This window comes from Canis lupus, chromosome 2 (genome assembly GCF_011100685.1).
Source record: "Canis lupus familiaris isolate Mischka breed German Shepherd chromosome 2, alternate assembly UU_Cfam_GSD_1.0, whole genome shotgun sequence".
NCBI classification, from domain to species: domain Eukaryota; kingdom Metazoa; phylum Chordata; class Mammalia; order Carnivora; family Canidae; genus Canis; species Canis lupus.
In genome coordinates this window covers 70,503,986-70,515,082 of record NC_049223.1, presented here as the reverse complement: position 1 = coordinate 70,515,082, position 11,097 = coordinate 70,503,986, and the positions used below count along the sequence as shown (strand labels likewise).

The window sequence follows — 11,097 nt, the reverse complement described above, 5'->3', positions numbered from 1 at the left end:
GGGGTGTGGCTGTGAGAAGCAACAAGAAAAGGCAGGTCAAGTCCCCAGAACAGTAGGGTATCATCCCATGAGAGATTTTGTCTTCCCATGGGATGATGACCAGCTGGTCAGGTAGGGACAGTTTGGTGAAATCTGGGGAAACATCTGAACCAGTTCTGAGTGTTACATGTGTCATACTTGACATGCTCGTCCATCCATCCATCCATCCATCCATCCATCCATCCATCCATCCATCCCTTCATCTCCATCCAATCAACGGCAGTGGAGCACCCATCATATGTCAAGTGCCATGGTGCAGACAGTGCTGAACAAAATAGTCGAGGTCCTACCTTCATGGTACTTCAGTTGAGTAGAGAAACTGGTTTTGAGCATACATCACCATGAATGTGAAGATGTCCGTGGAAGGGGGGCACAGGATTCTATGGGTGTCCCCTGCAAGAGTAGGGAAGCCTGCCTAGAGGAAGGGGCATCTGAGCAGGGACCTGCAGGGCCAGGGGTCCAATAGTAAAGGGAGGGGGAGTTGGATGGGGAATGTCCAGATGGAGAGTATCCCCCACAGGGTCATATCTCAGGACTATAGGGGTTCCTTACCAGTTGGGGGTGTTTCCAGGGAGGCTCCTGGGGCGCAGGGAGGGGAGTGGCTTGTCCCTGTCCCCATGGCTAAGTCTGCCAGGGCTCTGGGCTCCGGGTTCTCTCTGCCTCAGGTGCGCGGGGACCCCAGCCTTCCTGCTGAGGTCGGTGGGTGGGGGGCATGGTCCCTGGGTGGTCCTGGAGGACCGAGTGCGAATCCAGCTCCCTCCAGAATCCCAGCCCCACCGGCCTGGTCCCTACTTCTCCCCTCGCGGGATCCTGTTCCTTTCCAGAGAAACCCAGCCGAACCCGCAGGACAGCTGTGGCTCGAAGCCCCCCGGAGAGCGCCCCAGATCAGTGGGGAGACCTCCGTGGTGGAGCAGGGGAGTGCGGCAGAGACCATGGACAGGGCTGAAATGCAAGGGGGCTCCTGCTTTCCTCCCCAAGGGACTCGTCCTGAGGGAGACACACTGGAAAGTTCCACTGAGGCTGCGTCCCCATTGCGCCTCGTGCTAACACAGCAGGAACACCCCAGAAGGCAGCATGTGCATCAGCGTGTGCATCGGGGAGCAGGTCGCCGAGGTGTCGGCCCCACGGGCCTGAGGACCCACGTCACCCACTCGGCACACGGGGCCCTGGGGGTGGTGAGCCCGGGGAGCAGACCGGGTGTGGGGCTCGGGGCCCCGGGACCCACACGGAGCGCAGAGAGGAGCAGGGCGGGGGGTGGCCGCGGCCCAGGGCCCTCCCTCGGCAGAGCCGACTCCGTGGGCCCAGCGTCACGGAAGCTCCCTCCGCCTGCGGGTCTGCCCGTCCTTCCCTTTCGTGGCACCTGCGCCGCGCAGGATCTGGGAACCAGAGCGTCTCTCATGGACTCAGAGAGGCTTTCAGCAAACCTTTGAATCACAGAACATGAGCATCTGGTCCCTTTCCCAGAATCCTGGAATTCCGGAATCACAGACTCATTCCTGGGCTCACAGGCCTGACGGGCTGAGAGTTAAGGAGTCTCCGGGGGACACCTGGAGCTGTCCCACAGCTCACGGCCTCGGACTCACCGAATGGGCCAGCAACGTGGAGCAGACACGGCCGTCCTGGGATCAGTGTCAGCGCAGGAAGTGGCGCTGGTTTAACTCCCCGCTTCCTTATACAGGGAGCCCTCTCCTCTGCCCTGTAATGACTTGGACTCTCACAGGGACGGGGAGCTCACCACCCGACAGGGGGAACTGCCCTGCAGTCACCATTCCCATGTGACCCCCGTCTCTCCTGACCTCCATCCCCCCAGGGGCTAAACATATGGACAAGTGAATGGGACACCAACACAGGCTTAGCCTCGCCGTGCACAGCTTGCTGTTTTGGGGCGTCTGTCTCTCTCTGGGGCAGAGTTGGGCACCAGGCCAGGGGCATGGGCTGGGGCCATTTGGCTCACCTCAACCCGTTTCAGTTCCCTAACGTGAGTAACAGAAGATTCAATCTGCTCCTCTCCCCAAGGAGGGGCCAGTCAGGGACAGAGGAGGACGGACAGGAAATGACCAGGAGGAAAGGAGACTTAGTAATGCCCGGTGTTGGAGGGAGAAGGAGCGGTGCCCCTGCTCGGGGCTCTGCACGGTGCCCACAGCCAGGGGCTCGTGCACAGGGCTGCTCTGTGGCTTGGCCAGCTGGGCCCGAGCTATCCCAGTGCCCCCGCTGACACTGGGCGACTCTGAGTAAGTAGCCCCATGTTCCCCATCTGTAAAATGGGCCACTGATTGGTGCCCGGGCCGCAGTGGGACTCACTGAGAGTAGTCGCCCCTTGGATGGCGCTTGGCATGTGGCAGGAGGGAAAATATGGTACCCCCTCCCTCCCTCCCTCCCTCCCTCCCTCCCTCCCTCCCTCCCCGATCTGTGCCTTGGCCTTGGGAGATGAGCTGGATTTCTCCAGATGGAGAAGGTGTGGAAAGGTATTCCTGGTGAAGGGAAAAGTCCGTGCAAAGTGTGGGAGCCATGAGCACGTCAGGAGGATTTGGGGAGCAGCACGTAGTGTTCTTGGGGTGTTGGGATGTGGGGGGGAAGCTGCAGGCAGCATCTGGGGGCCCTGGATGCCACCGTCCAGGAAGGTGGAGTGAGGGTGCTGGGAGCCATGGCAGGCAGAGGTGGCCTCCTGCAAGGACATCCCGCCTTCCTGGGGTGCTCGGCCTCGGCCTGGGGACGGAGGGCAGCTGCCAGCCTCCCGGGACCCTGCAGCCAGGCAGGGGCAGGAAAGTTGGACAGACGAAAGCACGTCAGGAACAATCATCAGAAAGGACAGGATCCGCTCCCAGCCAGCACCCAGCCCTAACCACATGGAGTCATTTGGTGATGAAACCCAGCCCCAGAACATTGGAGCAATTTAGAAGGATCTGGAAAGGTTTAATTCTGACAGAAGGAGCTGGAATTGATTAAGTCAAATGTCAGCCGGGGAATGAAGGAGGCCAAGTCTCCGGAGGAGCCTGGGCTGAGGCCCCCACCCGAGGCAGATCTGGGAAAGCAGCCGGGGGCTCAGGGTGGCGGCCAAGTGTCTGGCTGGGCTCTCAGCTGCCCCCATGAGCTGTGTGACTTGGGGCAAGGTACCGAGTGTCCCACGTCCTCGGCAGGAGGGGAGGCCACCAGGGAGTTGTCCCACAGGGCAGGGGCACCTCCTGCTGCCCCCCCCGCCCCCCGCAGGCTTCCCTCTGTCTTCTTTCCTTGGGGGGCATTACTGCCGCGGCCTCACTCCCTCCCCCACCCCGATACCCTGCGCCCCTTCCCTAGGCCCTGGATGTCCCTTCCCATGGGTGCTCATGCGTCCCTGCCTCCCCAGCACCAGGACAGACACCCCGGGCCCTGGGAGTGACTCGGCCTCCCCTGGGACGGCCACCGTCCCTCCTGTGCTGTCTAGAGAGCTCGGGTGTGACTTCATTTGGGTCCCACAGCCCTGATCCCGCCCGCCTCTGCACCCCGGTCACTCAGGGACTGGGCGTTGGTGGGCGAGCCCCGGAGGGCAGGGCAGGGCAGCCGTCAGGAGGGGCGCCCGCTGCCCTCCCGGGGTCGCTGTGAGCCGGGCCGGGCCCCTGCCCTGGCTCTGCCCCGGGAAGTCCTTCCCCCCCGGGGAGGGGTCTGAGCGCCCCCACCCACGCGCTCTGGGCTGGGAGAAGCTTCGGCCTCCGGGGCCTTTGCAGGGAGCGAGGCCGCCGTCCATCCTGCCCTCAGGAGCCTGGTTTCGGGGAGTGGGAACCAGGAGCCGGTGAAGGCAGACAGGTGCAGGGGGCAGAGGTAAGCACGGCCTCACGTCTGCCCTCCTGGCCGGAGACAGCACGTACGAGAGGCCCGTGGGGCTGGTGCCAGGCTGGTCGCAGGCGAGCGGGGCCTGCTTGCCCCGGGGGCACGAACGGATCATTTCAGGATCCTTTCCCTGCTGCTGGGCTCCCAGGGCACCCAGGGCACCCAGGGCAGCCCGCAGCTAAGCATCCGGTTGGCTGTACTCATTCATCGATGGGTTTTTGTGTTGTTTCTTGTTTTGTTCTGTTTTTTTTTTTTTTTTTTTCATTTTCTGGCCTGCACTTCAGGCCTCTGGAGCCAGGGGTGAACCCAAAGCCTGGTGGGCGACTGCCTGGATTGGGCCCATTGCCCTGCTCACCCTTCCTGTCATAATCCCCCCCCCCCATGTTCCCAGGGGGCAGGACAGCGGGGACGGGACGGGGAGCCTTGGAGCCAGCAGACTGCGTTCAAGTCCCTGCTCCGCCTCTTACTGCTGGGTGCAGACCTGGGGGGGACCCTCACCCCTCAGCGGCCCGGTCTGCGCAGTGGGGACGAGGACACTCTTGCAGGGCTGACTGCAGGGCTTGGTGGCCCCCCAAGCAGGTGCTCCAGGAACAGAACTCATGTCACTGCCGTGAGCAGTAGTCCTGAGCCGCCACTGGGCTTCCCAGCCCCGGAAGGGCAGGTGCTCCTGGAGAGGAGAGCCCCGTGCTTCCCCTAAGGAACATACCTCCTCTGTTATGGGGGCCTCGCCTCCTCCTCCTGTCCCATATTGTGTGTTTAATGTGTGACCTTTGCCAAATGCAGTCATTTCTCTTTGGGTGTAGGTGAATTAGGAAAAAAGATTGGAATTTAAACCTCCTGAAAGATTTATTCCGTGTAATAATGAAACAACCCTCATAGAAACCACACAAATTACACTGGGAGCAGGAGGGCAGGGGTCACTGGCCTGGGAGGGAGGGAGGTGGTGGTGGAGGTAGAGGGAGGCATGGGGGGAGGAGGGGGAGGAAGAGGGGGAGGGCTGCAGGATAAAGGACTCACTCAGCAGCTCTGAGCTGGATGCAGCTCGCAGTTTGCCCACCCGTGCAGGGGAGGCGGGCTCACAGGTACTGAGTGCCTACTGTGTGCAGGGCTGCGCCCAGGCTGGACTCATCAGCCCTCACTTTGCCCCCAGGTGGACACTGCTGCTCCCACTTTTCTGGAGGGGAGTTTGGGGCCCTGAGGGTGGAACTGACCTGTCCCAGGTCACTCAGGTCATTGGTGGCAGGAGGGGTGTGAGCCCAGGCCTGGCTGACCCAAGTCCCTGCCCTTTCCCTGGCCCTGTGCAGGAGGGACATGGGGATCTGAGCATCAGAGGAGCTGGGGCTCCAGATGTCAGTGGTGGATTTGTCACTGATCCAGATGGGGCTGGGTCCCAGGTCAGTTCAACTGAGCAATGAGCACTTCCTGTGAAGCAAGAGCACTTCCTGGGCACATCAAGGAGGGCCTGAGTGAGGCAGGTTCTGGGCCCCTGGAAACATCCACCTCATCTGGTGCAAATAAGCAGCTGGAGAAAGAGGCACAAAGTGAAGCCTGAGGCCTCCCTGAAGAAGGTTGTGGAGATGATAGAGGACTGGACGCAGAGACGACGAGGAAGGGCATCCAGGTGGGGAGGCCAGTGGGAGCAAATGCTGGGAGGTAGGGTGGGAATCAGCTGACAGATGTGTTCATCGGACACCTCCATTGAGGCTGCCCGGCCCTGGTACTTTAGGTTCTGGGGATACAAGGAAGACTTAGGAACGAACCATCCTGCTCAGGTTGCTCACCGTCCAGTTGGGGAAACCACCGAGATATGGATATTCACAGAGGTGGAGAGAAAGGGGCTCCCCTGCTTCCTGGCTGTGTGGCCTCAGGCAAGTTGCACCACTTCTCTGAGCCTCAGTTCCTCATCTGTACAGTAAAGAGGACAAATGTCTCACAGGGTGGTAGTAAGGGTAGAGTGAGGTGGCCCATGTAACAGGTGAGGACAGAGCCTGGCACGTGTTCTGGGCTCAGAACATGTTCTCCACTAGCTGCTCTAGGGCAGAGCTGAAGGAGCAAGTAATTCTGTCTGGAAAAGCCTTTAGTAGAGACATAAATCCTGGGCTTTGAAGGATGCATAGGAGTTGGGAGGAAGGGATACAACTGGAGCAAACCCTAGTAGGGTGGGGTGGGTGAGGGTGTTGGGAGCCCAGCGAAGACTGGCTTTGTCTGAGCTTCCTGCAGGGCAGGGATGGGAGGGGTGGTGGGTGCTGAGTCTGTGCTTCAGGACTCATGAGGGAGCACAAGTAATCCCGGCACACAGGGGTCCAGGAGGGAGGGGGGTCAGGGCCCCACATACAGGAGGGCTTGCTAAGGCTGGCCTTCTTCCCTGTCCAAGCTCCTCACTTCACCAATGGGGAAACTGAGGCACAGAGAGGGCAAGTGACTTCCCCAAGAACACATGGCTTTGCTCGGGGACCCCAGGGTCTGTATTTGCCTTGGAGAGTAAGAGAGGAAGGGAAAGGGGCAGCCAGGGGAGGGGGGACATGGGTCTGGGGTTGAGTCAATGTGACAGTGAATTTAAGGCACTTTGCCCTGGGGGAGGGAATGAAGGCTACTCGGGAGAAGGAGAAGGGAGTCAGTCCTAAATTCCCTGTCCTGTTACTTCAGCCCAGATGGGGTGAGGAGGCCATGGGAGGGGCTCTGTCCCCCTCTGGGAGCCCAGATTGCTTTCCCTGGGAGACACATGTGAGGCCACTGAGGTCTGTTCTCTCCAGAGCAAGCACAGCATCCTCCAGAGTGCAGGCCTGGCAGCCGGGGAGGCTCATGCTCAGCTGGCCCTCCTGTGTCCCCGCAAACCGCTGGGAGGAGGCAGGCTCTTACCATGTCCCCACCCAATGAAGGAACAGCCCGGAAGGAACAGCGACTTGCCTGGAGCTCCAGGGCCTGGGTTTGGCTCCAGAGTCTCAGTTCTCATCCTCCTCCTCCCGGAGGAGCCAGGGCCTCCTTCCTTCCGTCAGCCTCCGCTCCACGAGTCACTCTCCCCGAGCTGGGACAGCTTGGCCTGATGTTTCCGAACAAGCCTCACCTCTCTGGCCCCTGGGAAATTTGTAATGATCATTCCCTCCAGCAGCCTCCTCTTCCTCCTTATCCCTCCTCTTCCATGCTCTCCTCCTCCTCCTCCCCAAGGTGGGATCCACCGGCTGCTCCCCCCCAGGCTCCCCCTCGGGCTCCCACTGGGCCTGTGCTTCCTCATCAGGTCCCCCATGACACTGGGGGCTGGAGGGCCATGACGGTGTCTCTGTCCCCGTGGGTGGCACCAGGCCTGTCACAGGACCTGCCTGAGTCAGCTCGTGGAGAGATGGCTCCGCGGCCGGCTCTGGCCCTCACTGGCCGTGGAGCTGGGACGGGTCCTGAGCACTCAGGCCTCAGTGTCCTCATCTGTGGAAGGGGACGACGATCCTCATCTCCCAGGATCGCGGTGGGATGACGTGGGACGTGTGCGGGAAGTGCTGGGCACAGTGACTGGCACCTGTGACAGTGCTCGGGGTGGACTCCCACCTCCCCCTGCCTCGGCCCGGCTTCTTTCCCACCTGGGCCTCTGCAGGGCTCCTGCCCCCGATCCTCCCCACCCTCAGAGCCCCGAGTGAGAGGCGTCCCCAGGACCCCATCTCCTGCCGGGGCGTGTTGGTTGGCACCTCCTATGGGTTTGCAGTGACCTAGCAGAAGCCCAGCCTCTCTGCCCAGGGGAAGCATGGAGGCGCCTGGCTTCTCCCGGCCGGACTGGCTGCAGAGGCTGTGGGCTCCGTGAAGAACGAGTATGTGGGGCCCTTATTCAAAAAGCTGGAAAAAAAGTGCCATTAAACACACAGAAATATAAAGCTTTTCCCTTTCTGCCGCAGTCTCTCTCTCTCATCTTCTGTGGTGTATTTTATTTCCTATTTAATGTGGCTCTAAGTAAAGAAAAATTAGAATTTAAAATTATTAGCATGAACTTTACCGTTCATCTTTATATTGTGCAATGCCAGTTTTAAATGCAAATATAGGAGCTTTTAATTCGTATACGGAGTCACGGGAATTACACAATTCGTATTTCATGGCGCTCGCAGGCCAACGTATTTCATTCCTGCAGGAGGAGTGGGAGCAGCACCAAACCAGCTTCACAGCCTTCGTTTGGCTTCCTGCTGCGTGTCCGCTCCCGCCACTCTCCTGGTCTGCTCACCAGTGAGCCAGGAGGGACTGCAAGGAGGGGAACCATGAGTTGTTTTATTTTTTCCTTTCCTCCTGCACCATTTCCAGGGTGAGTGGTTGGCTAATATAGGGAAGTGACACAAAAGGAAGGATCTGGTAAGCTTCCTTGATCAGGTATATGTCTCAGACAACCCCTGATTCCTTTCTGCACTTGCTGAATGTCCTGGTTAAAATGGGAAGCCTGGCCTTTCAGGGCTGTCAGTACCCTCCACTCCTTACTCAGTTGTAGAGGTGACACTCTGGCCTTACCCTCACCTTGAGTCCTGCTGAACTCACCCCAGCCTAGGCTGGGAATCTGAGCCCACCGGGCACCACACCACTGATGCTCTATCCAAGCGAGGCGGCAAGAATCATCGGGCGCACACAGCCCGCATATTCTGGATTCTCATGCCTGTACTCTGCTGTCCTGGCGGACGCCACTTGCAAGTTAAAGATAAAATTATTAGGAATCTCGAGATGGTGATCACAGAGATTTAAAGCAAGTGTGTAAGGCCCTGTGTGGTTGCACAAGTACCCCACGTCCCTGATGGTATTTTCAAAAGTATTTCTGTTCTTCAGTGCCCAGCTCCTTTGCTGAATCTGGGTCTGTTTCACTGTGATTTTTCACTCGAAATCCAGGGAGTGAATGACTCTGTGTCCTTGCTGGAAGTCATGCAGGTATTAAATGTCAAAGCAAGAATTCAAACCCATTAACTAATGTGTTCATGTGACAAACTTATTGATGGAGGTCCTCCTTTGTGCTGGCTCCTGTAATGCCCTCAGTTTGGTAAAACCCAACATCACCTAAAGGCACAGAACAGATGGTCACAGATGCTGAGCCTGACACCTCGGTGCTGGGCCAATCCTGGCTCCCTTTACTGCACAACTGTAGCCCCAACAGAGTGGGAGGAGGCATTAGCCCACTGGGTGGAAGAGGAAACTGAGTCCCAGAGATGAGGGCACCAGTCAGGGAGGAGCCCAGAAGCCCAGCCCTAGGGCTTTGGGCCAGCCCCAGGAGACATGCCAGTCATGCGTGAGAGCAGGAAAGTGGCCTGGGCTGGAAAGTGCAGCAGGAGAAGGGTGAAATGTGAGGTGACATTTCTGCTCCTCTGCTCCTGCTTTCTATGTCTGGGCCATCACAGTGGACTGCCACACCTGCCTCAGAAACATCATCTTCTGAACCCGGTCCAGGGTTAGATGTGGCTCTGCCACTTAGGTGGTGTGACTTCATACACATTTCTCACTAATTTCCATTCCACTAAGAACTTAGTGAGAAATACCACCAAGCCCCACTGACCATCTGCTGCCCTCTGACCAGATCTGTTTCCTTCTTTCCTCTGGACTACGTCACTCCCCTGAGGACTATGGCAGCTTCTCCCTGGGTCTATCTGTTCTGGCCTTATTTCTCCCCAAAGTACCCTCCACTTGGTGGGTATCCTCTTTTATCATGCCTGGTTTGGAGGAGACCTTTTTAACTCATTATGATGGAAGGTGGCAGAAAAAGAACATTAGGAGAGGCTTAAGATTGGAACAGTCTTGCAGACTTGGCATAAGTGATCCAGATCCCACCTCCCAGGGTCCAGTTGTCCTGGTACTGGGCGGCCAAGCTGGTTCCAGCCCGTGTCCTGGGGTCTCCCTAACCCTGCTGCCAGGCTCACCCTCTGGTCTCTCACCTTGGCCACTCTCCCTTCTTCTGAATTCTTGCTTTGCTTGATGGGGTATCTGCTAATCCATGGGCTGGTCTCCCAGCATCTCACATGCTCAAGCTCCTTAGAAAGAAATCCACAGCCTGGAATCGTTCCTGTTCTGCAGAGAGCAGGGGAATGTTGGCCACCGCCAGCGCCTTCCTGGTCTTCTTGCCACCCTCCATCTCTGAGCTCGGTGATAAAGGACTTAAGTCCTGGGTAAAGGAAGGCCACAGCATGTGAGATGCCTTTCCCTCTCCTCGGAGATGACAAGCAGTGAGGGAGGATGAAGGAAAGAAAACAGGAGAGAAAGAGAAGGGGGATAAAAAAAAGAAAAAAGAGAGAAAACAGATGTTCTTAGTTTGTTTTGACATCGGAAGCACAGGGCTTTGAGGGCACGCAGCCAGTCCCTGGGTGACCACTGGTGGGGAGGGGAGTGATGGCAGTGGGCGGCCCTGAGTGAGACCAATAAAACCTGCAGAATTGGAGTTTTGTTTTTATATCTCTGATGCCTGCACACATTGTACTTTCCATGCTGCTCGGCTGTGGCAAAAACATACTGATTTGTTAAAAGAAAAAGATCAAGTGTGCTGCTGGGCTCTTCGTGTCCTGAGTACAAATCTAGATAGGTGGAGTGCAGTGGGTTTTTGAGCAAACAGCCCCAGACTCATCCCTGGGTGCTCCGTCCTGCCCCCTGCCCCTGCTTTTGCCAAAGACACTTTGGATTGAGTCTGGGTCAATGCAGTCCTACTTCCTGGACATTCTTGTTCATGCTTCCTCTGGCCATGGGCTCCATTGCCAGGAGGTCAGTCTTGTCCTGCTGCCTCAGTTCCTGGGCCTGGGGGGTGGGGACAGAGCAGGTGATGTAGAGCCCAGGCTTCAGAGTCACACAGATTTGGGTTTGAATCCCTGTTCCTCCACAGATTCACTTGTCTAAACCCGGGTTACTTATCAGTAGCTCAGGGATCAAAATGCCTGTGCCATGAGGTTGTTAAAAGGAGGAAGATAATCATAACAGCTGCCTTTTCTGAGGGGTGACATGTACCAGGTGCTTGGCTCATTTTATCCTATTCAGACTCAACGACGAGGTATGCATAATGCAGTATCTGGCACATAGTAAGTGCTCAACATGCAGTGAATCCTGCTCTTCCTAGAACATCAACTCTAAGGGGCCCCCATTGATATTAATCGCAAAGAGGATCTTGTGTGGCTGAGCTTCGGCAGCCCTGTAGCATTTCCATCCAGCTATCTCCCTTACTCCCTCCACTCAAGCTGATGGGCAACCTTGATTCACGTGAATTTTTGCAGGGTACCATTGTTGGGAAATTATGGTGTCGGGCTTCTGGTACAGAAACCTCCAAAG

The 11,097-nt window shown here is 57.6% G+C and overlaps 2 long non-coding RNA genes across 2 annotated transcripts; one reads left to right on the top strand and one right to left on the bottom strand.

Moving 5' to 3' along the window:
* Positions 1–2,134: 2,134 nt before the first annotated feature.
* Positions 2,135–5,992, top strand: LOC119870373. The gene is made up of 3 exons (XR_005355913.1): positions 2,135–2,270; positions 5,148–5,464; positions 5,570–5,992. It is a non-coding gene; the product is annotated as an uncharacterized LOC119870373 (long non-coding RNA).
* On the bottom strand, positions 4,747–10,106 carry LOC119870372. The gene is made up of 3 exons (XR_005355912.1): positions 6,703–10,106; positions 5,625–5,748; positions 4,747–5,365 (listed from the first exon to the last, which is right to left on the bottom strand). It is a non-coding gene; the product is annotated as an uncharacterized LOC119870372 (long non-coding RNA).
* Positions 10,107–11,097: the final 991 nt, after the last annotated feature.